Source organism: Chiloscyllium plagiosum, chromosome 33 (assembly GCF_004010195.1).
Source record: "Chiloscyllium plagiosum isolate BGI_BamShark_2017 chromosome 33, ASM401019v2, whole genome shotgun sequence".
Taxonomy (NCBI): domain Eukaryota; kingdom Metazoa; phylum Chordata; class Chondrichthyes; order Orectolobiformes; family Hemiscylliidae; genus Chiloscyllium; species Chiloscyllium plagiosum.
Window position 1 is genome coordinate 33,099,179 of NC_057742.1, and position 24,410 is coordinate 33,123,588.

General features: G+C 43.5%; 1 protein-coding gene across 2 annotated transcripts in view; it reads right to left on the minus strand.

Annotated features, from left to right (window-relative positions):
- LOC122540004 (supervillin-like) overlaps window positions 1–14,533 on the minus strand; it is a 231,843-nt gene extending 217,310 nt beyond the window's left edge. For both annotated transcript variants that reach the window (XM_043675276.1, XM_043675277.1), the window contains exon 1: window positions 14,419–14,533. The gene's annotated coding sequence lies outside the window, so the exon portion shown is untranslated. The remainder of the gene's footprint in view (window positions 1–14,418) is intronic.
- Window positions 14,534–24,410: the final 9,877 nt, after the last annotated feature.

Genomic DNA, 24,410 nt, shown 5'->3' on the forward strand with positions numbered 1-24,410 from the left:
GACCTTAGGGGCAACCTTTTCACGCAGAGGGTGATACATGTATGGAATGAGCTGCCAGAGGAAGTGGTGGAGGCTGGTACAATTGCAACATTTAAGAGGCATTTGGATGGGTATATGAATAGGAAGGGTTTGGAAGGATATGGGCCAGGTGCTGGCAGGTGGGACTAGATTGGGTTGGGATATCTGGTCGGCATGGACGGGTTGGACCGAAAGATCTGTTTTCATGCTGTACATCTCTATGACTCTATTATAGTCTCCTTTGTTTAAGCACAGCACCCTGGCATTGGATTTTATCTTTGCACTTTCCATCGGTATTCTAAACCCAACCATACTGTGATTGCACCTTCCAAAAGCATCCCTAAGTATGACATCATTAATTATTCCTATCTCATTACTAGGATCAGATCTAGGATAGCTTGCTCCCTTGTCGATTCCATCACATACTGTTCAAGAAAACTATCGCAGATACATTCAATGAACTGCTCCTCAAGGCTACTCTTACTGACCTGGTTCGACCAATTGACATGTTGATTAAAATCCCCATGATAATTGCCATACCATTTTTAAAGGCATTAGTTATTTCTTTGTTTGTTGCCTGCCCCAATGTGATATTGTTATTTGGAGGCCTATAGACTACTAGGAGAAAGTGAGGACTGCAGATGCTGGAGACCAGAGTTGAAAAATGTGGTGCTGGAAAAACCCAGCAGGCCAGACAGCATCCGAGGAGCAGGAGAATCGACATTTCAGGCATAAGCCCTTCTTCAGGAATGTGGCTGGTGTGCCAAGCGGGCTGAGATAAAAGGTAGGGAGGAGGGAATTTTGGGGAGGGGCGCTGGGAATAAGATAGGTGGAAGGAGGTGAGGGTGAGGGTGATAGGCCGGAGAGGAGGTGGGGGCGGAGAGGTCGGGAAGAAGATTGCTGGTCAAGAGGGCGGCGCTGAATCCGGTGGTTGGGACTGAGATAAGGTGTGGGGAGGGGAAATGAGGAAGCTGGAGAAGTCTACATTCATCCCGTGTGGTTAGAGGGTTCCTAGGCGGAAGATGAGGCGCTCTTCCTCCAGGTGTCGTGTGGTCAGGGTCTGGCGATGGAGGAGGCCAAGGACCTGCATGTCCTTGGCGGAGTGGGTTGGGTTGGTTGGTGCGGGTGTCCCAGAGGTGTTCCCTGAAACGTTCCGCCTATAGACTACACCCATCAGTGACTTTTCCTTCTTAGAATTTCTAATTTTCACGCAAATGGATTCAATTTTATTCTCCATAGCACCTGTATCATTTCTCATTACAGCCCTGATGTCGTTCATAAATATCAGAGCTACACCACCTTCCTTTCTGTCCTTCTGAATAGTCTGATACCCCTGGATATTCAATTCCCAGACATGACCATCCTGTAACCATGTCTCCATAATGGCTACTAAATCATATTCATTTGTGATGATTTGTGTCGTTAACTTATCTACCTTGTTATGAATGCTATAGGTATTCAGGTAAAGTGCCCTTATGTTAGTTCTTATACCATCTTTATGATTTCCAATATCTCTAATAATATCTCCTGAGTTATCCTGCCTTTTTACTTCTTTCATAGTCTGCCTTGTCGTTAAATTCTCCTGTACACATGCTAACCTGCTGCTTTCCTTTTTATTTACCATCCTGTCATTCTTCCCTTCTCTTCCCTCTGACTCACTAGTCTAAAGTCCTAGAGAACACCCTATTTATCCTTTTTGCCAGAACACGAGATGCAGATCTGTTCAGTTAGAGACGGTTCCTTCAGTACGGATCCCTCCTGTTCCAAAACTGATGCCATTGTCCCAGGAAATGGAACCCCTCTTTCCCTTATCCACATGTTTACTTCCCAAAACTTCTTATCCTTGAATCAATTTGCACGTGGCTCAGACAGTAATCTGGAGATCATGACCCTTGAGGACCTGTTCCTTAATTTTGTTCCAAATACTTGATAGATCCCAAACAGGTCCTCCTTCCTAGCCTTGCCTATGTTGTTTGTCCCAACGTGGGCCACAACAACTGGATCCTCCCCCTCTGCTCCAATATCTTTTTAAGCCGGTCCTGGCACCGGACAGGCACCACACCATGTGGGACTCTGAATCCTGCTTACAAAGGACACTATCTGTTCCCCTAATTATAGAATCCCCTACAACTACCACTTGTCTTTTTGCTCCCCACTCTTGAATGGCCTTTTGCACCATGGTGCCATGATCTGCTGGCTGATCCTCTGCGCAGCCCTTTTCCTCATCCACACAGGGAACAAGCATCTCATACCTGCCGGATTAGGTTAAGAGCTGAGGCTCCTCTGTTCCTGAAATCAGGATCCCCCTACCTGCCTCACTTGCAGTCACACTGATCATTGATTGAATTTGAAACACTTAATCTATCATGTGTGACTGCCTTCTGAAACAAAGCGTCCAGGTGACTCTCCCCCTCCTGGATCTGCCATGGTGTTTGTCGCTCAGATTCCAGATCATCAACTCTGATCCGGAGTTCTTCCAGCAACCAACACTTGCTGCAGATGTGGTCACTGCCATTCACAATGGGATCAGCCAGCTCCGACCTCATACAGCTACAGCACAGCACCTGCCCAGCCATCTTTACTTAGGTACCTTATTAATTTATACGAACTTGTGAGTTAATTAATTTCTTAATACATATCTGCTATGTTCTTTTTCAAACTTGCTACAGATTTCCTACCAGCCAGTGAGGCACTGACTGGAGGCCCCTTTATTTGCACCCAATCACAATAAAGACAGTACAGTTGGCAGGTAACAAAACTGGATCAGGGAATATGCAGGACCATGTCTCATGATTACATTTCCTAGCAACAGCATGCTTTAACAAGGTAGCACATTATGGTCATTAATATTCCAGGAATCAAACATTACAATGCCAGACACCATTGGGAACAAGCTGTGAGGAAAGTTACAGCAAACCTAAAAATTGAACATTTCTTTTTGCTGTTTTATTATCAAAAGTAAATATTGAAAGTGTGGAGAAAAGGATATTTGACTGTGCTAGACATTTGGAGCCCGAAGATCATGTGGATAGATGCTGCAGGAATGCATCCAATAAGAATTGACAACTTTCATTAGTCTATTGTACAGAGTGGCATTACATTGTAATACTCATTTATAAATCAAGTGTAGTTAATATGGGCTGAATGGTCTCCTTCTGGTGAGAGTTCCTTGAGTGTGGATATTTAAAACATAAGGGGCTACATAGAGAGCGAAACTAAACTGTCTCCCATTCACTGTGTTCCTGTCGAATGGGTTAATACTCTTAGAGTCTTACCCATACGCCTATAGGATGAACTGGGTTGTTATTTGAGTTAAAGTCTGATTTTTTGGACCACAAATCTCAGTTGAGATACAACCTCTCTGAGGGTTCCACTGACTCTTTTCTGGTTGTGTTTAAGAATTCGGCACAAAAATCTAATAGTGCAATGAAGGTCTTGAACTTCCAAACCTCAGCCTCACAGGGGGGATTGAGGCCTAGTGGTACTGTTGCTGCACAGTCAATCTAGAGACCCAGATAATGACCAGGTTCGAATCCTGCCATGACAGATGGTGGAGTTTTAATTCAACAAATATCTGGAATTGGAAGACAAATGATGACCATGAAACCATTGCCAATTTTTGGAAAAGTAATTTGGCTCACTAATGTCCTTTCAGGAAGGAAACTTCCATCCTTAACGAGGTTGGCCTATATGTGACTCTAGACCCATAGCAGCGTGGTTGACCCTTTGGCCAATTATGGATGCTGGCCTAACCACCCACATCCTGTGAATGAACTAAAAAAAATCCACCTTCCCCCACTCCAACAATGCTGCCAATGAAGAACCCAGCTCCTGGCAAGTGTTCACCATTCCTGTGTGTGGAAAGAGCTGATGGATATCATATACCAACTGCTTCAGTCTTGGCTATGATACCCTTCACAACGTACGCTCCCTGCCTAACTCACAAATGAGTGGCAGCACTTTGCAATGGGTGGCAGAGGATGCCCAGGGGAGTTAGGCTCTATGAAAATGCAGGACCTTCGGGGGGGGGGGGGGGGGCAAAGGAGAGATGGAAGAAAAGAAAGTGGACTTGCAGTGGAATAGGCTCACAGCAGGATGGACAGCGTGCCTAGTCAGAATGTGAAAACAGAACATATGTTGCGAAGACAGATGATGGGCTGGATTTGATGTTTTCTGGCAGGGTGAGGGAGATGAAATGGAAAGTGAGTAGTTGACTCATTCCTCCCCCACCCCCATCCCACGGTCTCAGATCACCGAATCAAGTGTCAAATGGCTACATAGTTGGAAGGCGACCAACTGGAATTGCAATGGGTAGGGTGGGGTGTAGGACATGGTGCCTAGTTGGGAGATCAGCCTGAGATATCATGTGTTCAAGGGATGATACCCGAACAGGATATTGGTCACAGTTACAAATTTAAAGGGTCCCTGCTCCCCTTTTTTTAACTGAATGCTCAGAAAGGTCAAACAATGAATTTTAAAAATGATGCCAACACTCCCACTTTCACAAGTAAAGTCTATTGTTATATACAGCCATGGTCCCAGTGTTGGGCATCATCATACTGCCTGATCATTGCTGCCATGAAACTCTGTCAAATGCTTTCCCATCTGACGCCCCATGAAATACAGGTGGGCAACAAATCTCTGCAGACACACACAGAGAATGCTGGAGAAACTCAGCAGGTCTGGCAGCACCTGTGGAGAGTGAAACAAAGTTGATGTTTCAAGTCCAGTATGACCAGTCTTCAGAAATAAAACAAAAATGGAACATAGTCCTGCAGCATTAATTCTTTCACCCTATAAGGAGATAAGGGCAGCTTAAACTGAAATTATAAAATGTGCATTTGTGGAAGATTTAACAGTATCAAAATATCTGAAAATAGCTCACGCTGTGAAGGACAATTTTTAGAAAGCAGTGTCACAGAGTCGGGGTCATACAGCACGGAAACAGACCCTTTGGTCCATGCTGACCATAATCCCAAACTAAACTAGGCCCACCTGCTTGCAAATGGCCCATATCCCTCCAAACATTCATTATTCATGTACTTATTCAAATGTATTTTAAACATTGTAACTGTACCTCCATCCACCACTTCCTCTGCAAGTTCATTCCACTCATGAACAAAGAAATTGCCCCGTATGTCTTATTTAAATCTTTCTCCTCTCACCTTAAAAACATGCCCCTAGTCTTGAAATCATCCTTCCTTGGGAAACGACACCTACCATTCACCTTATCTATATTAGTGATTATTAGACATGCATATGGGCGGCAAGGTGGGTCAGTGGTTAGCACTGCTGCCTCACAGCGCCAGAGACCCGGATTCAATTCCCACCTTGGGCAACTGTCTGTGTGGAGTTTGCACATTCTCCCCGTGTCTGCGTGGGTTTCCTCCGGGTGCTCCAGTTTCCTCCCACAGTCCAAAGATGTGCAGGTTAGGTGAATTGGCCATGCTAAATTGCCCATCGTGTTAGGTGAAGGGGTAAATGCAGCAGAATGGGTTTGGGTGGGTTGCTTTTTGGAGGGTCAGTGTGGACTTGTTGGGCTGAAGGGCCTGTTTCCATACTGTAAGTAACCTAGTCTAATAACAGATTCCAGACAGGGTTACAGCATGGGTGGCGGAGCCAGCATTTATTGTCAGTCCCTAGTTCCCTTCAGAAGGTGATGGTGAGCTGCCTTCCTGAACTGCTGCAGTCCATGTGTTGTAGGTGAATCCACAATGCCTTTAGGGAGGGAGTTCCAGGATTTTGACATAGTGACAGGGCATATAATTCTAAAGATTTCCTAGATTCCAGAACACTCCCATGCAAATTGGGAGTTAGCAAATGTAGCATTGCTGTTCAAGGAAGGAAGGAGTAAGAAAACAGGGAACTCCAGACCAGCTGACCTGACATCAGTCACCTTGGAAGTGCTAGAATCTAATACTAAGAAACCTTTAATGCCTGGAAAGTCAAGATATGATCATATAGTTAACCTGGTTTATGAAAAAGAGACTGTGTTTGACAAATCTATTGGAACACTTGAGGATGTAACTAAATAAAATGACTAATACTTCGATTTCCAACAGGTATTTGATAATGTGCCACACAGAAGGTTAATGCACAAGATAAGGGCTCATGGAGTACGAGAAGCAGACCCTATAGATAACTAGGGCATTTTGAAGTTAGCCAGTTGTAACTTAGTGAATGCTGGAACCTGAACTATTTTTAATTAGATAGAAAAAGGGAAGGACAGTAATGTATCCAAGCTTGCTTATGATATGAATCTTGATGGAAATGAAAGCTGTGAAGGAACACAAAGTGACTACACAGAATTATAAACAGATTTATAAGTAAGCAAGAAGATCTTGGAGTGATCCTGCCTCTAAACTCGAAGCTTTGGGTTCAAATCCAAGAACAGTGTGTTCATAATGCTCCAAACAAGTTGATTAACAATTTGGAGATTCTTTCGAATTACATTAATGGGACAGAGTGCAAGAAATTTCTGTTCAGCAATGTAATGGAAAGGCATTGGAGTCTCCATTATCACTGCTCATGTCTCCGAACTTACTGGTCTTGCTGCAGTTATACAGGGCCTTGGTGAGGCCACATCTTCAGTACTGTGTGCAGTTTTGGTCTCCTAGTCTGAGGAAGGACATTCTTGCTATTGAGGGAGTCCAGTGCAGGTTCACCAGAATGATTCCAGGATGGCAGGACTGACGTATGAGGAAAGACTGGATTGACTGGGCTTGTACTCACTGGAATTTAGGAGAATGAGGGGGTATCTCATGGAAATATAAAGAATTCTGATAGGGCTGTACAGGCTAGATGCAGGAAGAATGTTTCCGATGGCGAGAAGTCCAGAACTAGGGGTCGCAGTCTTAAGAATAAGGGGCAAGCCATTCAAGACTGAGATGAGGAAGAATTTCTTGACTTAGAGAGTTGTAAATCCGTGGAATTCTTAATCACAGAAAGTTGTTGGGACCAGCTCATTAGATACATTCAAGAGGGAGCTGAAAAATATGTTGCTGGAAAAGCGCAGCAGGTCAGGCAGCATCCAAGGAGCAGGAGAATCAACGTTTCGGGCATAAGCCTTTCTTCAGCAATCTTTCCTAAAGAAGGGCTTATGCCAGAAACGTCAATTCTCCTGCTCCTTGGATGCTGCGCTTTTCCAGCAACACATTTTTCAGCTCTGATCTCCAGCATCTGCAGTCCTCACTTTCTCCACATTCAGGAGGGAGTTGGACATGGCCCTTGCAGCTAATGGGATCAAAGGGATATGGAGACAAAGGGTGAATGGAATACTGAAATTGCATGATCAGCCATGGTCATACTGAATGGTGGTGCAGGCTTGAAGGGCCAAATAGACAACTCCTGCGCCTATTATCTATGTTTCTGCGGACTATGCCATTCATGAGAAAGTGCATGTTGCCACTACAAGTCGAGACCTTTAGGGTTGCTTAGTTGCTGCATGGCTTGTATACATCAAATTAGTGCCAAGAGCATGAATTCAGTCTGTGTTTGGGATAGTGTGGGTTCAGGACCTGTCTCTTTGCCCCACCCATGGTGTTATAGATTGGACCTGCCTTGGAGCAGAGAGTCGAAAAAGGTTTAAATAGACAACAAGGTGGCAGAAGGAATATAATGTAGGGAAGTGTGTGCTTACTCACCTTGCTAGTAAGAACAGAAAAGCAGAATATTATTAAAAGATATTAAAACTCTAAATGTTAATGTTCAAAGTGATTTGATCACTTTCATACAAGCAACACTAAAAGTTAGCTTGTACATACAGAAAGCAATTAAGAAGGCAAATTGCATGTTGACTCAGATTGGAGCACAGAATAAGGAAATCTGGTTGCATTTGTGTAGGGCTTTGATGAGAACACAGATGGACAATAGTTCAATTTACCTGAATTTGACTATTTGAGTCTCGTAACTAATCTTTGCTTACTATGCTTGATTGGTTCAGTCTAGGTGTGGACTCAGCGTAAAGTGACAGACATCACAGAAGTTGAGCCAGGATAAGCATGACTTCAGATATTTTGTGATTGCAGTGATACTTTTAAATGATAGTAATTTTGTACAACTGTGTTGCTGTCAGATATATTAAATATACAAGAGCACTAATTGCAGTTTTGGTCTCTACATCAATGGAAAGACATGGAGCACCTCGAAGGTGTGACAGCAGAGGTTTACCAGATTGATTCCTCAGATGAATTGTACTACATCGAGAGATTAAATAAACTGGGCTGAACATTTCTGGGATTTAGAAGATTGAATTTTGATTGAACATTGAAGCTCATTGAAACATAGAGGATTCTGATGAGGTCAGCAAGGTAGACAGTAAGATGTTTCCACTGGCTCTGAAAACTTGGAGCACAGCTTCAGCCTATGAGATTGATCAGAAACAAAAACAGAAACCAGCAACATTAACTCTGATTTCTTTCTACAAATGCTACCAAACTTGCTGAGCTTTTCCAGCAATTTCAGTTTTTGTTTCTGATTTACAGCATCCACAGTTCTTTGGATTTTATTTGAGAGATCGATCATTTGGGACTGAGATGTGGAGAAATTTCTTTCCTCAGTTAGTTGTGAATCTTTGAAATGATCTACTTTAGAAGGTTGCAGATTATTGAGTAGACTTAATACTGACAGAGACGAATCTTGATTTCAGGGATTCAAGGGCTTTGGGGAATGGGCAGATAAAGCAGAAATGAGGCAGAAGATCAGCCATAATCATATTGAATGCCTGAATAAACTTCAGCTTCTATTTGTTCAGTACTCATGTACACTACCTCACTTCTGCATGAAGTGTCAAGCTCCACTGTGAGAGAACATTTTTAGAGAACTTTTACCCAATTAACAAATCCTTTTGTTAGGGAAGGCATTTGGAAATATCAGAGGTCACATTGTCACACTAGCAAATTCCTGAAGCTCTACTTTAACTGATGAAGAATGATAAGTATTTATACTGATAGATGGGGTCAATGAGGTCACAGTTCATGAGATTGATGCTGTGATTAGTGTGAAGAGAGCTTTACAGGAGTAAAGAGTTCCTCACAATATATCAACAGAGGATTAAAGGTGGGTGAGGTTTTTATAAGCTAAAGACCAAATTCCTGCCACAGCTATATTGACATTATAACATACAACACTTGCTTGGTCCTGAAGGGGTAACACAATTAGTTCATCAAAAGAAATATTTTTGGTGTGTGTACTAACTATAAATATCTTTTACAGAGTTTCCAAAATCTGTAGTTTCAACTGAAACAAAGATATTTCTTCCAGAATGCCATCTCTACTGTCCATCCTTTTCAACATCAAAGTGCCACTTGACACTGATGAACTTTCAATCCTATTTCACGCCTGTAAAACTCTCCTCATATGCAACACAGCACTGACCTCTTGAACTGTGACCCCACTGACCCTACCTCTTAGAAGAAATACTTACTATCCTCCATTGTTAGCTAATGGGCTATATTCTGTCGACAAAGCTGAGGCAATATAGCTCTATTCCCACACAAACTCCTAGGCTGCTCATTTGTTCCATTTGAAATTCCTGGGTTTAGAGATTTAGAAAGGGCTGTTTTGTCTTTGGTAGACAAACTCTAAACCAAAGTGTTGCCGTTTTGTGTTTTGAAATATGAACAATTAATAGGGATATGAATATTATTTATGGACCATAACACTCTATGGTAAGCCATGAAGATAGGAACTAGGTACCTTGTCGCACCCCTGTCTCCGTATAAACATAGCTAAGACAGGCTTGCACTCACAAACCTGAGTTGATTTACTACGGGATTGCATTAATGGTTACACTAGCAAAGAAGGAATGAACTTGTATTTGGAAAAAATGCAACTTTGGAATGATCCAAACCAATTGCCATCCATTACCATAAAGGTAAAAGTAATGTTGCCATAGCAAGGTCAACTCTCTGATTTTATAGAGATGGCTGCTGGTGGTTTAATCTGAGGGTCACCATAACTCAGGCAAAGGGAAAGATTGAGAAGGAGAGTCCTTCATGGTAACCTGAGCCAGGTGCTGTTGATATCGTCCTATATTGCAAACTCATTGGCTGGATGGCACCCATTACATTATAAACTGAAGTGCAATTGTAGAGTCACACTTTAGATTAGATTAGATTACTTACAGTGTGGAAACAGGCCCTTCGGCCCAACAAGTCCACACCGCCCCGCCGAAGCGCAACCCACCCATACCCCCACATTTACCCCTTACCTAACACTACGGGCAATTTAGCATGGCCAATTCACCTGACCTGCACATTTTTGGACTTGTGGGAGGAAACCGGAGCACCCGGAGGAAACCCACGCAGACACGGGGAGAACGTGCAAACTCCACACAGTCAGTCGCCTGAGGCGGGAATTGAACCCGGGTCTCTGACGCTGCGAGGCAGCAGTGCTAACCACTGTACCACCGTGCCGCCCACTTATATAAGAAGACCGCACAACCAATTAAATTGAATAGAAATAAAGAATGCAAAAATAAACAAAAATAAAATGTCGCATCTTCCAAGATTCACAGTATAGATGTTGAGAAAATGCTATCACTGATGGGGGAGTTTCGAACCAGGAGGCATAGTTACAGAATAAGGGACACCATTTAAAACTTTGGTGCCAAGGAATTTCTCCTCAGAGTGTAAGGGATGTTTGGAATGTTCTGGGTAGACCCCAGAGAGCTTTGGAGACTAGATCACTGAAAGGATTTAAAGGGGAGGAAGATAGTGTTTTGGAAGTTAATGGCTGCACTGAGCTTGTATGAAAGAAATGTCAAGGCTTGGGACAGTTCACACATGATCATGTTGAATGCCGGGGCAGGCTTGAGAGGCGAAATGGCTTATTCCTGCTCCTAATTCCTATTTTGTTATTGAATCCATGCCAGCTCAGTGTAAAGCAAACTAGTCAGATTCATTCACCCAATCTATTTCTGGAGCCCTGCAAATTGATTTCCCTCAAGTGCACTTCTAATTTCCATTTTAAATCATTGATAATCTCCACTCCAACCAACCAAACAGATTATCTGAGATGAAGGCCTGATCCCATATATGTGACATTACAATACCTGGGAGTCACTCGCTGAGGTTAGAAGAAAATAGCGACACCTCCTGGTAACTGGTATGTACCACCAGCAGCATGGTCAGTGGTTACAGCAGCTTGGTTACCCACTCCAATGCTGAAAACAACAGCCAAAGAGGACACCTGTAGGTGCACACGCGACACTTGTGATAGAGTTGGCCATGTCCACTACCAGCATAGGTATGCTGTACCATTTCACCACACCTGAAATTTGTTGCATGTTCCAATATTCATGCCAGGATGTTGGAATTGACCTTTCCTTTTTGGCAACGTGCATCACATAGAAACATTGAAAATAGGAGCAGGAGTTGGGCCTTTGAACCATTCATTATGATTATGGTTGATCATCCATCTGCCCCTGCTTTTTCCCAAACCCTTTGATCCCTTCAGCCCTAAGAACGAGTTGCAGGTAGATAGGATACTGAAGAAGGCGTTTGGTATGCTTTCCTTTATTGGTCAGAGTATTGAGTACAAGAGTTGGGAGGTCATGTTGCGGCTGTACAGGACTTTGGTTAGACCACTGTTGGAATATTGCAATTCTGGCCTCCTTCCTATAGGAAAGATGTTTTGAAACTTGAAAGGGTTCAGAAAAGATTTACAAGGAATTTGCCAGGGTTGGAGGATCTGAGCTACAGGGGGATGCTGAACAGGCTAGGGCTGTTTTCCCTGGAGCGTCGGAGGCTGAGGGGTAACTTTATAGAGGTTTACAAAATGATGAGGGTCATGGATAGGATAAATAGACAAAGTCTTTTCCCTGGGGTCAGGAAGTCCAGAACTAGAGGGCATAGGTTTAGGGTGAGAGGGGAAAGATATAAAAGAGACCTAAGGGGCAACCTATTCACGCAGAGGGTGGTACATGTATGGAATGAGCTGCCAGAGGATGTGGAGGAGACTGGTACAATTGCAACATTTAAGAGGCATTTCGATGGGTGTATGAATAGAAAGGGTTTAGAGGGATATGGGCCGGGTGCTGGCAGGTGGGACTAGTTTGGGTTGGGATATCCGGTTGGACCGAAGGGTCTGTTTCCATGCTGTACATCTCTATGACTCTATGACTCTATAACTATATCTAACTCCTTTTTGAAAACATTCAATATTTTGACATCAGTGACAGAGAATTCCACAGGCTCCCCACCTTCAGGGTGAAGAAATGTTTTCTAATCTCAGTTCTAAATGGCCTACCCCATATCTTTAGGTTGTGATACCTGGCTGTGGACATCACAACCATCCTTTCTGCATTTAACCTCTCTGACCCTATTCGCATTTTATAGATTTCGATGAGATGCTTCCACTTTTTTTCTAAACTCAAGTTAATACACTTCTCTGCATTAATTTTCATTTGCCATTTTTCTAGCCTGTTCATGCTTTTCCTGAAGAAGGGCTCATGCCCGAAACCATCGATTCTCCTGTTCCTTGGATGCTGCCTGGCCTGCTGTGCTTTTCCAGCAACACATTTTCAGCTCTGATCTCCAGCATCTGCAGTCCTCACTTTCTCCTCCATGCTTTTTTTTTCAGTCAGTTATGGGTTTTGAATATCACAGTAAGATCAGAATTTATTGCTTACTCTTAATTGCCATTCCAGAAGGCAGTTAAGAGTTAACCACATTGCTGTGGGTCTGAAGTCACATGTAGGCCAAAACTGGCAAGGATGGCAGATTTTCTTCCTGCATGGATATTAGTGAACCAGCTGAGTTTTTTGTGACGAACAGCAATGCCAATGGTAGCCATTAGGCCAATGTTTAATTCGAGGCTTATATTGGACTTAAATTTCATTATCGGCTTTGAGGGTATTGAACCTACATCCCAGGACACTTGCCTGTGGTCCCGGATTACTTGTCCATGAGATGAGCATTGCACCACACTTCCCCATAGTCACAATTCAGCATCCTAACCATTTGTCTCTGTTGATATCATGGCAAATTTTGAAATCTTACAGTCTTCCAGAACTCATGTCATTTCTCTCTCTCCTTCTTAGTGGTCCTTGGGGAATATCACTGTCTATTCTCCTCCAATTCTAAAAGCAACCATTTTCCATGGATTATTAACATGGAAAGGAGAAAGGAAACAGTTGCAGGGTGATGGGGAATGGCTGTTGAGTTTCACGAGATGAATGTTTCTGAATGCAAAGGGACAGGACAGATTTGAGGACCTTATGAACTATAACCATCACTGATTCCATGGTTGAGGGTTAAATATTAAACTGAGAGAGTGTTAGACCACCTTTTTAGGTTTCAGCTGAAACTTAGCATCCTTAATAACACCGCACTGTCAATGGTGATTTCAGTCTTGATTCTACATTCAGATCTTTGGAATGGGGTTTAAAATGTGGCCTCCTCTATATTGGGGAGACAGGCCGCCTAGTTGCGGAATGTTTCAGAGAACACCTCTGGGACACCCGGACCAACCAACCCAACCACCCTGTGGCTCAACACTTCAACTCCCCCTCCCACTCCACCAAGGACATGCAGGTCCTTGGACTCCTCCATTGCCAGACCATAGCAACACGACGGCTGGAGGAAGAGCGCGTCATCTACCACCTAGGAACCCTCCAACCACAAGGGAGGAACTCAGATTTCTCCAGTCCTAGGAACCCTCAAACCACAAGGGATGAACTCAGATTTCTCCAGTTTCCGCATTTCCCCTCCCCCCACCTTTTCTCAGTCCCAACCCTCAAAATCAGCACCGCCTTCCTAACCTGCAATCTTCTTCCTCACCTCTCCGCCCCCCACCCCCACTCCGACCTATCACCCTCACCTTGACCTCCTTTCACCCATCGCATTTCCAACGCCCCTCCCCCAAGTCCCTCCTCCCTACCTTTTATCTTGGCCTGCTTGGCACACCTTCCTCATCCCTGAAGAAAGGCTCATGCCCGAAACGTCGATTCTCCTGCTCCTTGGATGCTGCCTGACCTGCTGCGCTTTTCCAGCAACAAATTTTCAGCAATGGGGTTTAAAATCACAACTTATCTGACTCAGGGAAGGAGTGACATCCACCGAGGCAGAGTGGATAGTAAATTTCCCAGACCTCACACACCCTTAATCAGGAGCACTTCAAAAGTTGTTCAACATTTTCTTTTAAAGAAAACACAATTAGGATAAAGGACATTGAACGATTACAATATTTGGTTTGACCAAAGTTTACTGCTCTTTCCTAATGACTGTTACATTATACATTTGCTAAGGATCAGATATAATCTCCCAATCTATAATTAAAACCACACTTAACGCTCACTTTTGAAGTAAATGTTCCTTTGGTTGTTACAGTCCACACATGTTGTAATAGTTTCTCACAAACTCCTCCCTGCACACAATCGGTAATAGTGGAATCACTTACAGATGCACCACTGGAGGCTCATTCTACACAGGACGTCTGAAAAACAGTAACATTTCTCCCATTTGGAGTGCGTCTTCCACTTCAAAGCCTCTCAGTCCTGAACAGCCAACCTTACCTGCACTCCAGGCCTGACTGACCATGTAAGGACTGAGTAGAACTTGACACTGGAGAATACCAGTCAGAAATAGCCTTAGTAGCTCAGCATGAAGTCAGGATCAGCTGATCTAAATCCCTGTGCATAGCTGGCCAACGTCCCTGCCACCCCTCCCCCCACCCCAAGACTCCCTGTGCATATGTACATACTTAGATTGCACAGAACAGCACAGCAACAGGCCATTCAGCCCAACTGGTTCATGCCAATATTAATGCTTCACACAACCTCTTCCTCCCTATCTCAGCATATTTGATTTCTTTCTCCTTCAGGTGTTTAGCTGGCTTTGCCTTAAGTGTATCTATGCTATTGCTTCAATCACTCCATGTTATTCTGTGGTACCCTACTCTCTCCAGGAAAATAGTTCTTTAGAACTGTGTCTATATCTGAATTGATATTCATCATCACACCTTTGGATCTCACTTTCATTCCTGTGCAATCACTGCCATTTTTAACACGCACCATTTTGATTTGTTGTGGCGCATAGTTTTATTTCTTAAAGTACACATTTTATATAACTGACCGGTTGTTCTCACGGGGATTTTTTTTTGTTCTTTATTCATTTACAGGATGAGGGCATTGCTAGCTAGGCAGCATTTATTGTGGCACGGTGGCTCAGTGGTTAGCACTGCTGCCTCACAGCACTAGGGTCCCAGGTTTTGGTTCCAGCCTCGGGTGACTGTCTGTGTGGAGTTTAGACATTCTCCCCGTGTCTGCGTGGGTTTCCTCCAGGTGCTCCGGTTTCCTCCCACAGTCCAAAGATGTGCAGGTTAGGTGAATTGGCCATGCTAAATTGCCCATAGTGTTAGGTGCATTAGTGGGAGGGAAATGGGTCTGGGTGGGTTACTCTTCGGAGGGTCGGTTTGAAGTGGTTGGGCCGAAGGGCCTGTTTCCACACTGTAGGGAATCTAATATAATCTAATTGCCCAGAGAGCAGTTCAGCATAGAACAAATAATTTCCATTCCAAACTTTACATCATGTTTATAGCTAAGGTAACAGCAGTGAAAAGCCTAGAAAAACAATCAAGTATTTACTTTCAGAAGTTCTGACTTCAGACTAGATGGAAGAGATGTTGGAAATGGAAGAACTCCAGAATGAATCTATAAAATAAGTTGATCCCTGGATCACTTCGAGGTGCTGAGGTTCTAGCATAAGAGGTAGTACCAAGAGATTCAAGAACAGCTTCTTCCCTGCTGTTATTAAACAGCTGGATAAACCTCTCACATCATAATCTAATGTTGATTTTGTTTTTTGTGCACCTTCTTTGCAGCCTGTAACTTTTTTTTTCCTCATTCTGCTCTGTCACCGTCTGTTCTTTGTATGGTATGATCTGCCAGTGCTGCAAGCAAAACAAAACTTTTCACAGTACCCAGGTACATGTGACAACAATAAATCAAATCAAATCAAGTCAAATCAGTGAGCTGACCCCAATTTCTGATTTGTGCTGGTGAACTGAATGGAGGTTGAGGGTTGGGTGAGAAAACTTTTAGCTGGCTTAGCAAGTGGCATAAAATAATCTGACGGAATGGGCAACTTCAAAACAGAAACATTCTGCACCTTTGAATTTGGGTGATGCCATCACGCATGGGTTGCAGGGGTGTTTGTGAAGGGGCAATCCAAGGTTTCACTACCCCTCTGAGGATTGATGTGTTCCACTTTGAAACTCTTCCTTGCCTCACCAGCCCCAAGGGATTCTCAAGCAGAAGGACTTCTAGAAACTGTATTCATTTTGATAGGAACAATGCCTACAACAATACAATCTCTGAATAATTCTTTTTTCAAATCTCTGGATTCACATCCCGTTGTTAACGTGCAAAGATAATTGATTAAGTCACCTACTGATTCACTCAGATTCTGTCCAAAATCTTGATGGATCTGTGGTTGAAATAATGATTAAAAGCTTTTAAATCTTCATCCAATTTGGCTGGCATTCTGGTGCTCACATATCTGCCCTCTAGTTTTGAACTCCCCTATCCTCGGGAAAAGACTTTTATTTTATCTATGTCCCTCCTGATTTTATAACGTCTATAAGATCAACTCTCAACCTCAATCTCCTACACATCAGTGAGAAATGTCTCCGTCTATCTAGCCTCTCCTTATAAACATAAATCCTAGTAACTTCCTTGTAAATCTTTTCTGCATCGTCTTAATTTAATAACATCTTTCCTAATGCAGGGCATCCAAAATTGTACACAGTACTCCAAAATTGACTGATATTGTAAACTTCAGAACTTTAATAACTGTTCATGGATTGAAAGAATCAGCAACAACTCTGTCTGGAATAAACTGTTCAGGGAGAAGGATAAACTGTTATACAGGAATTGAAAGTAATTAGCCATGCCTGGGAGAAGCTACATAAAAAAAATTGTTTAAACACCTGCTTAATAAATGGCTGCTTTATGCACAAGAACAAATGATTGCCTGCAGAGGAATTTAAGGAGTTAGCTGCAGGAAAGTTGTGTCTTCAGACAGTCAGTGCTATATATAATGAGAATGTGGAGCTGCCAGTGTTGGACTGGGTTGGACAAAGTTAAAAATCATGTGACACCAGATTATAGTCCAACAGGGTTTATTTGAAAATACAAGCTTTCAGAGCACTGCTCCTTCACCAGCTAGCTACCTGATGAAGCAGCGCTCCGAAAGCTTGTACTATGACTGGTATCATTTGACACTTAACAAATGCAACAAGGAACAGGGAGGTTACTTCTGACAAGAAAGCAAGTTGCAGACTTGATCGCTCCAGAGGAGTAGTCAATATTTTAGATGAAAGAATCTGAATGATCATCAATAATGTCACCCCATAAACTTGAAAGACAGAGAATACTGTAAGAATTTAATTTCAGCATTCTTCTGCAGCAGAACTTCATAGAACAACACTGCACAAGGATCAAACCCTGCCTGGACAGCCAGGGACAGACACTGCTGGGTTTGAATCATAGCTAAATTCCATCATTAAATGGGTAATAGCCAAGTTGGGTTTTAAGGTTTATCATGCTGACTGGAGGGGTCTTATTTTGGTTGCTACAAGCCATAAAGATTAAATAATTGTTTCAATATTTGATTGGTCTGTAAGATTTCTTAATAAGTAGCTGAAACGTAGTTTATGGTAACTTACCAACAACAGTAGCCCCACAAAGCTGTTGGGGAGAGAATTTCAGGATTTTGACAGAGCAACGCTGAAGGGACAGCTATCTATTTCCAAGTCAGGATGGTGAGTGGTTCAGAGGGGAACATGCAGGTGGTGGTGTTCCCATGTACCTGCTGACGTTGTCCTTCTAGATGGAATTGATTGTGTGCCTGGAAATAATGAACTTCTGCAGTGCATCTTGCAGGTGGTGCCAACTACTCTTGATTTAATTTGATTTGTTTGAATTATTGTCACATGTATCACATGTGGTATTGACACAATGAAAAGTATTGTTTTGCGTGCTAACCATAAAAATCATGCTTTACATAAGTACATCGGGATAATAGAGCAGGATGCAGAATATAGTTCTACAGCTGAGAGAAGGTGCAGTGAAAGATCAACTCTAATATAAGAGAGGTCTATTCAAGAGTCTAATAACAGTGGGGAAGAAGTTGTTCTTGAATCTGTTGGTACGTCCAAACGTTGGTATCATCTGCCTAATAGAAGAGGGTGGACGAAAGTCTAACAGGATGGGAGAAATGTTTGGTTATGTTAGCTGCTTTCCAGAGACAACAGAAAGTGTAGATGGAGTCACCAGAAGGGAGGCTGGTTTTCGTGATGGATTGGGCTGTGTTCACAATTCTGTGTAATTTCATGTGGTCTTGGGCAGAGCAGTTGCCATACTAAGCTGTGATCCATCTGGATAGGATGCTTTCTATGGTGCATTTGTAAAAATTGGTAAGAGTCTTCTGAGGATATAGATATATTGGTGTGCTGTAATGTTGACGTGAATGAACCAGGAAAGATTGTTGATGATGTTTACTCCTTGGAATTTGAAGCTCTCGACCACATACACCTCAGCACCATTGATACAGACAGGGACATATCCTGCACTCCGCTTCCTGAAGTCGATGACATTGAGGGAGAGATTCTTGTTTTTACACCATGCCACTAAGCTGTCTATTTCCTTCCTGTACTCTGGTTTGTTGTTGTTTGAGATCCAAACCACAGCAATGATACCATCAGCAAATTTGTAGATGGAATTGGAGCTGAATTTGACCACACAGTTATGAGCTTAAAAGGAGTATAGTAAGGGGCTGAGTACGCAGCCTAGTGGGTTACCAGTGTGGAGGATTATTGTGGAGGAGGTGCTGTCGCCTATTATTGATTGCAGTGAGTGGGTCAGGGAGTGGAGGATCCATTTGCAGAGTGGGAAACAGGGTCCTAGGTCTTGGGGTTTGGAGATGAGTTTGGATGGAATTATGGTTTTGAATGGAAAGCTAAAGTCAATAAATAAGAGTCTGAAGTAAGTGTCCTTGTTATACAGATGTTTCACGGATGGGTGTCAGGCTAGAGAAATGGCATCTGCCATGGCTCTATTGTAACGCTAGGCAAATTACAGCAGATCACTCCGGGAGGCTGGAGTTGATGTTGCCACTACTAACCTCTCAAAGCACTTCACAATGATGGTTGTCATTAAGGCATGCTGCCTGATTTTTCTTGGGCACTGGGATAATGGTGGTCTTCCTGAAGCAAGTGGAAACCTCCCATTTAGATAAGGAAGGGTTATAGGGGTCTGCACACGCAGGATCTGAGTGTATGGCTGGGGACTCCATCCAGGGCAGTCACTTTCCATGGGTTCGCTCTCAAGAAGGCCGATCTGACATCTACGGCAGTGACTGTGGCTGTGGGTGCACCCGAGGCTGTCAGAGCAGCTGACATCATTTCACTGACCTTCTGTTCAAATTGAGCAGAGATTGCACAGGGGAAGGAGCATTGTTGTCAGTGATTCTACTCAACTTTGTTTTGTAGCCCATTATATGGTGTAAGGCTTGCTGCAGTCAGTGCATGTTCATGTGGTTAATTTGGGACTCCTGTTTAATCTGATATTGTTTCTTAGCATCCCTGATGGCTTTGCAAAGATCATTCCTAGATTTCCTGTACAGGTCAGGGTCACCTGACTTGAATGCCTCAGACCTAGACTTCAGTCGAGATTAGATTGGTGCTGGAAAAGCACAGTAGGTAAGGTAACATCTGAGGAGCAGGGAAATTGACATTTCTGATTAAGGGCTTTTGCCTGAAACGTCGATTTTCCTGCTCCTGAGATGCTGCCTGACCTACTGTGCTTGTCCAGCACCATTCTAATCTAGACTCTGATCTCCAGCATCTGCAGTCCTCACTTTCACCTAGACTTCAGTCTGCCAGGGACCAATATTGGAATGGATGGTTAGGCTGAGTTTGGGGCAATATGTGGGTATCGTTATGATTGTTACTTATTCCTTCCCACGGTCTTCATTAAGGCTGCCAATATGTGTCAGCTTTGTGGTCCAGGCAATAGTATAGAAAGAGAGTGGGTAGGTAAAAACAATGACTGCAGATGCTGGAAACCAGATTCTGGATCAGTGGTGCTGGAAGAGCACAGCAATTCAGGCAGCATCCAAGGAGCTTCGAAATCGATGTTTCGGGCAAAAGCCCTTCATCAGGAATAAAGGCAGTGAGCCTGGAGCATGGAGAGATAAGCTAGAGGAGGGTGGGGGTGGGGAGAAAGTAGCATAGAGTACAATGGGTGAGTGGGGGAGGGGATGAAGGTGATAGGTCAGGGAGGAGAGGGTGGAGTGGATAGGTGGAAAAGGAGATAGGCAGGTAGGACAAGTCCGGAGAAGTCATGGGGACAGTGCTGAGCTGGAAGTTCGGAACTAGGGTGAGGTGGGGGAAGGGGAAATGAGGAAACTGTGGAAGTCCACATTGATGCCCTGGAGCTTATCTCTCCACGCTCCAGGCTCACTGCCTTTATTCCTGATGAAGGGCTTTTGCCCGAAACGTCGATTTCGAAGCTCCTTGGATGCTGCCTGAACTGCTGTGCTCTTCCAGCACCACTAATCCAGAATCTGGCATAGTAGTAGGCAGTGTCATTAAGTAGTGACTAATTGGCCACATAAAGGCATTAATTGGCCTACATGCCAGGGAGGCAGGTAGTCAGTAGGCATGGTACCGCAATTGCCTTCAATTTTACTTCCTGTCTGAACTGCCAGCCTGCTTCTTGGAATGGTACAGAATTCCACCCCGTATTGCTGTCTGTGAGAGGTTGTTGCTGTGCACAAATTCCTTACATTAAAATAATGAATGCACCTCATAAAAAAAACACTTAATTGCTTATGCACTTAGTGATATTGTGAGATGGTGAGAGGGGCTGTCTAAACGTAACTTCTTCCTATTTTCTTTTCAGTGCATTGCTTTCCACAACAGCCAAATATGAGAATACTGGAGAAACTCAGCCGGTCTGGCTGGAGAGAGAAACAGAATTAATGCTTCAGTTCAACAGCCTTTCTTCAGAATTGGTAAAGGTTAGAAAAGAAGTTAGTTATTATAAGAATACAGAGGCAGGAAGGAGGGGTGAAAAGCACAAAAGGGAACTCTTATTTAAGGTTGGGAGGGCAGGCGTGATTATGTGACTGTAAAGTTAGTTATAGCTCTATTCTGATTGTTACATATACAATTATTCATTTCCATGGTCTTCATGTGTAAGACTGCCAATTTGTGCCAGTTTTATGGTCCATGCCTCTTGGCAATTTAAGAACTTGCATGAGGTTGGTCAAGTTCTTTGTTTATAGCACTCTCACAGCCAAAAGATGGAGGAGTGCATTCATCCAAATTCACAGCGAGCCCATCTTCGAGACGTGAATGCAATGTCTCACTCACTGTCCCCCAACGCATCATTCATCAAACATAATACAGCACAGAAACGACCTTTTGGTTCAACTTGTCCATACCGACCAGATATCCCAACCCAATCTAGTCCCACCTGCCAGCATCTGGCCCATATCCCTCCAAACCCTTCCTATTCATATACCCATGCAGATGCCTCTTAAATGTTGCACCAGCCTCCACCACTTCCTCTGGCAGCTCATTCCATACACATACTGCTCTCTGAGTGAAAAAGATGCCCCTTAGGTCCCTTTTATATCTTTCCTGTCTCACCATAAAACTATGCCCACTAGTTCTGGACTCCCCCACTCCAGGGTATAGACTTTGCCTATTTACCCTATCCATGCCCCTCATGAGTTTGTAAACCTATATAAGGTCACCCCTTAGCCTCCAACACGCCAGGGAAAACAGCCCTAGTCTATTCAACCTCTCCCTACAGCTCAAATCCTCTAACCCTGGCAACATCCTTATAACTCTTTTCTGAACTCTTTCAAGTTTCACAATGTATTTCCAATAGGAAGAAGACCAGAATTGCAGGAAACATTCCAACAGTGGCCTAACCAATGTACTGTACAGCCACAACATGACCTCCCAATGCCTGTAGTCAATACTCTGACCAATAAAAGAAAGAATACCAAACGCCTTCTTCACTATCCTACCTACCTGCGATTCCACTTTCAAGGAACTATGAACCTGCACTCCAAGGTCTCTTTGTTCAGCAACACTCCCTAGGACCTTACCATTAAGTGTATAAGTCCTGCTAAGATTCGCTTTCACAAAGTACAGCAACTGATATTTATCTGACTTAAACTCCATCCGCCACTCCTCAGCCCATTGGCCCATCTGGTCAAGATCCTATTGTAATCTGAGGTAACCTTCTTCGCTCTCCACTACACCTCCAATTTTGATGTCATCAGCAAACTTACTAACTATACTAACTATGCTCACATCCAAATCATTTATATAAATGAAGAAAAGTAATGGACCCAGCACTGATCCTTGTCGCACTCCATTGGTCACAGGCCTCCAGTCTGAAAAACAACCCTCTTTGAGTCAGTTACCCTATCCATGCCCCTCATGATTTTGTAAACCTCTATAAGGTCACCCCTTAGCCTCCAACACACCAGGGAAAACAGCCCTAGTCTATTCAACCTCTCCCTACAGCTCAAATCCTCTAACCCTGGCAACATCCTTATCTTTGAGTCAGTTCTGTATCCAAATGCCTAGTTCTCCCTGTATTCCATGAGATCTAACCTTGCTAATTAGTCTCCCATGGGGAACCTTGTCGAATGCCTTACTGAAGTCCAAATAGATCACATCTACTGCTCTGCCCTTATCAATCCTCTTTTTACTTCTTCAAAAAACTCACTCAAGTTTATGAGACATGATTTCCAATGCATAAAGCCACGTTGACTATCCCGAATCAGTCCTTGCCTTTCCAAATACATGTACATCCTGTCCCTCAGGATTCCTTCCAACAACTTGCCCACCACTCTGGTCAGGCTCCCGGTCTATAGTTCCCTGGCTTGTCTTTACCACCCTTCTTAAACAGTGGCACCACGTTAGCCAACCTCCAGTCTTCCGGCACCTCACCTGGGACTATTGATGATGCAAATATCTCAGCAAGAGGCCCAGCAATCACTTCTCTAGTTTCCCACAGAATTCTAGGGTACACCTGATCAGGTCCTGGGGATTTATCTGCTTTTATGCGTTTCAAGACATCCAGCACTTCCTCCTCTGTAATACGGATATTTTTCAAGATGTCACCATCTATTTCCTGACAGTCTATATCTTCCATATCTTTTCCACAGTAAATACTGATGCAAAATACTCATTAAGGATCTCCCCCATTTTCTGTGGCTCCACACAAAGGCCGCCTCGCTGATCTTTGAGGGGCCCTATTCTCTCCTTTGGATTCTCCTTAATTCTATTTGCCAAAATGATCTCATATCCCCTTTTTGACTTCCTGAATTCCCTCTTAAGTATACTCCTGCTGCCTTTATACTCTTCTAAGGATTCACTCGATCTATCATGTCTGTACCTGACATATGCTTCCTTCTTTCTCTTAACCAAACCCTCGATTTCTTTAGTCATCCAGCATTCTCTATACCTACCAGCCTTTCATTTCACCCTGACAGGAATCTACTTTCTCTGGTCTCCCATTAACTCATTTCTGAAGGCTTTCCATTTTCTAGCTGTCCCTTTACCTGCGAACATCTGTGCTCGATCAGGCTTTTGAAAGTTCTTGCCTAATACCGTCAAAAGTGGCCTTCCTCCAATTTAGAGTCATAGAGTCATAGATATGTACAGCATGGAAACAGACCCTTCAGTCCAACCCGTCCATGCTGACCAGATATCCCAACCCAATCTAATCCCACCTGCCAGCACCCGGCCCATATCCCTCCAAACCCTTCCTATTCATATACCCATCGAAATGCTTCTTAAATGTTGCAATTATATCAACCCCCACCAATTCCTCTGGCAACTTATTCCATACATGTACCACCCTCTGCGTGAAAACGTTGTCCCTTAGGTCTCTTTTATATCTTTCCCCTCTCACTCTAAACCTATGCCCTCTAGTTCTGGACTCCCTGACCCCAGGGAAAAGACTTTATCTGTTTTTCCTATCCATGCCCCTCATAATTTTGTAAACCTCTATAAGGTCACCCCTCAGCCTCTGATACTCCTGGGAAAACAGCCCCAGCCTGTTCAGCCTCTCCCTGTAGTTCAAATCCTCCAAACCTGGGAACATCCTTGTAAATTTTTTCTGAACTCTTTCAAGTTTCACAACATCTTTCCGATAGGAAGGAGACCAGAATTGCAGGAAATATTCCAACAGTGGCCTAACCAATGTCCTGTACAGCCGCAACATGACCTCCCAACTCCTGTACTCAGTACTCTGATGAATAAAAGAAAGCATACCAAACACCTTCTTCACTACCCTATCTACCTGCGACTCCACTTTCAAGGAGCTATGAACCTGTACTGCAAGGTCTCTTTGTTCAGCA